This window comes from Brassica napus, chromosome A9 (genome assembly GCF_020379485.1).
Source record: "Brassica napus cultivar Da-Ae chromosome A9, Da-Ae, whole genome shotgun sequence".
Lineage (NCBI taxonomy): Eukaryota > Viridiplantae > Streptophyta > Magnoliopsida > Brassicales > Brassicaceae > Brassica > Brassica napus.
The window spans coordinates 3,040,674-3,044,434 of NC_063442.1; positions in this window are offsets into that span (position 1 = coordinate 3,040,674).

Sequence of the window (3,761 nt, forward strand, 5' to 3'; positions counted from 1 at the left end):
AATACTCCCTAAATCATTGACTAACCACTATAAAATTGCTATTCCTTAGAGAAACAGAGACAACAAAGGTTCCAAACCTCTTTGAACTTCATCATATTTTATTACATGATTCAAATATGTATTAAAACAGTATTCTCAAATTTTTTGAATTTTTCTCAAAATCTATGTGTACCCCCCTACGAAAATAGTGAGTTTTCGGTAAATGATCTATATATGAAGCCTATAATCTTTTAATTCGTTTTAAAATTTATAACCACATTATACATTTGTATTAATTTATGATAAACTCTTTTCATGGGACATTGACATCGTTCTAATTTTTATCATTAATTTAGCAAAACTGCAAATACTCCCTAAATCATTGGACTAACCACTATAAAATTGCTATTCCCTAGAGAAACGGAGACAACAAAGGTTCCAAACCTCTTTGAACTTCATCATATTTTATTACATGATTCAAATATGTATTAAAACAGTATTTTCAATTTTTTTGAATTTTTTTCAAAATCTATGTGTACCCCCTACGAAAATAGTGAGTTTTCGGTAAATGCTCTATATATGAAGCCTATAATCTTTAAATTCGTTTTAAAATTAAAACCACATTATACCTTTGTATTAATGTATGATAAATTCTTTCATGGTAAATGGACATCGTTCTAATTTTTTATCCATTAATTTAGCAAAACTGCAAATACTCCCTAAATCATTGGACTAACCACTATAAAATTGCTATTCCCTAGAGAAACGGAGACAACAAAGGTTCCAAACCTCTTTGAACTTCATCATATGTTATTACATGATTCAATATGTATTAAAACAGTATTTCAAATTTTTGAATTTTTCTCAAAATCTATGTGTACCCCCCTACGAAAATAGTGAGTTTTCGGTAAATGCTCTATATATGAAGCCTATAATCTTTTAATTCGTTTTAAAATTTATAACCACATTATACATTTGTATTAATTTATGATAAACTTCTTTTCATGGTACATGGACATCGTTCTAATTTTTTATCATTAATTTAGCAAAACTGCAAATACTCCCTAAATCATTGGACTAACCACTATAAAATTGCTATTCCCTAGAGAAACGGAGACAACAAAGGTTCCAAACCTCTTTGAACTTCATCATATTTATTACATGATTCAAATATGTATTAAAACAGTATTTTCAATTTTTTTGAATTTTTTTCAAAATCTATGTGTTAACCCCTACGAAAATAGTGAGTTTTCGGTAAATGCTCTATATATGAAGCCTATAATCTTTAAATTGTTTTAAAATTTAAAACCACATTATACATTTGTATTAATGTATGATAAACTTCTTTTCATGGTACATGGACATCGTTCTAATTTTTTATCCATTAATTTAGCAAAACTGCAAATACTACTCCAAATCATTGGACTAACCACTATAAAATTGCTATTCCCTAGAGAAACGGAGACAACAAAGGTTCCAAACCTCTTTGAATTCATCATATGTTATTACATGATTCAATATGTATTAAAACAGTATTGTCAAATTTTTGAATTTTTCTCAAAATCTATGTGTACCCCCCTACGAAAATAGTGAGTTTTCGGTAAATGCTCTATATATGAAGCCTATAATCTTTAATAATTCGTTTTAAAATTTATAACCACATTATACATTTGTATTAATTTATGATAACTCTTTTTTATGGTACATGGACATCGTTCTAATTTTTTATCATTAATTTAGCAAAACGCAAATACTCATAATATCCCTAAATCATTGACTAACCACTATAAAATTGCTATTCCCTAGAGAAACGGAGACAACAAAGGTTCCAAACCTCTTTGAACTTCATCATATTTATTACATGATTCAAATATGTATTAAAACAGTATTTTCAATTTTTTTGAATTTTTTTCAAAATCTATGTGTACCCCCCTACGAAAATAGTGAGTTTTCGGTAAATGCTCTATATATGAAGCCTATAATCTTTAAATTTGTTTTAAAATTTAAAACCACATTATACCTTTGTATTAATGTATGATAAACTTCTTTTCATGGTACATGGACATCGTTCTAATTTTTTATCCATTAATTTAGCAAAACTGCAAATACTCCCTAAATCATTGGACTAACCACTATAAAATTGCTATTCCCTAGAGAAACGGAGACAACAAAGGTTCCAAACCTCTTTGAACTTCATCATATGTTATTACATGATTCAACTATGCATTAAAACAGTATTGTCAAATTTTTTAATTTTCTCAAAATCTATGTGTACCCCCCTACGAAAATAGTGAGTTTTCGGTAAATGCTCTATATATGAAGCCTATAATCTTTTAATCGTTTTAAAATTATAACCACATTATACATTGTATTAATTTATGATAAACTCCTTTTCATGGTACATGGACATCGTTCTAATTTTTTATCAATTAATTTAGCAAAACTGCAAATACTCCCTAAATCATTGGACTAACCACTATAAAATTGCTATTCCTAGAGAAACGGAGACAACAAAGGTTCCAAACCTCTTTGAACTTCATCATATTTTATTACATGATTCAAATATGTATTAAAACAGTATTCTCAAATTTTTTGAATTTTTCTCAAAATCTATGTGTAACCCCCTACGAAAATAGTGAGTTTTCGGTAAATGCTCTATATATGAAGCCTATAATCTTAAATTTGTTTTAAAATTTAAAACCACATTATACATTTGTATTAATGTATGATAAACTTCTTTTCATGGTACATGGACATCGTTCTAATTTTTATCCATTAATTTAGCAAAACTGCAAATACTCCCTAATCATTGGACTAACCACTATAAAATTGCTATTCCCTAGAGAAACGGAGACAACAAAGGTTCCAAACCTCTTTGAACTTCATCATATGTTATTACATGATTCAAATATGCATTAAAACAGTATTGTCAAATTTTTTGAATTTTTCTCAAAATCTATGTGTACCCCCCTACGAAAATAGTGAGTTTTCGGTAAATGCTCTATATATGAAGCCTATAATCTTTTAATTCGTTTTAAATTTATAACCACATTATACATTTGTATTAATTTATGATAAACTTCTTTTCATGGTACATGGACATCGTTCTAATTTTTTATCAATTAATTTAGCAAAACTGCAAATACTCCCTAAATCATTGGACTAACCACTATAAAATTGCTATTCCCTAGAGAAACGGAGACAACAAAGGTTCCAAACCTCTTTGAACTTCATCATATTTTATTACATGATTCAAATATGTATTAAAACAGTATTCTAAATTTTTGAATTTTTTCTCAAATCTATGTGTACCCCCTACGAAAATAGTGAGTTTTCGGTAAATGCTCTATATATGAAGCCTATAATCTTTAAATTCGTTTAAAATTTAAAACCACATTATACATTTGTATTAATTTATGATAAACCTTTTCATGGTACATGGACATCGTTCTAATTTTTTATCCATTAATTTAGCAAAACTGCAAATACTCCCTAAATCATTGGACTAACCACTATAAAATTGCTATTCCTTAGAGAAACGGAACAACAAGGTTCCAAACCTCTTTGAACTTCATCATATTTTATTACATGATTCAAATATGTATTAAACAGTATTCTCAATTTTTTGAATTTTTTCAAAATCTATGTGTACCCCCCTACGAAAAGTGAGTTTTCGGTAAATGCTCTATATATGAAGCCTATAATCTTTAAATTCGTTTTAAAATTTATAACCACATTATACATTTGTATTAATTTATGATAAACTACTTTTTTCATGTACA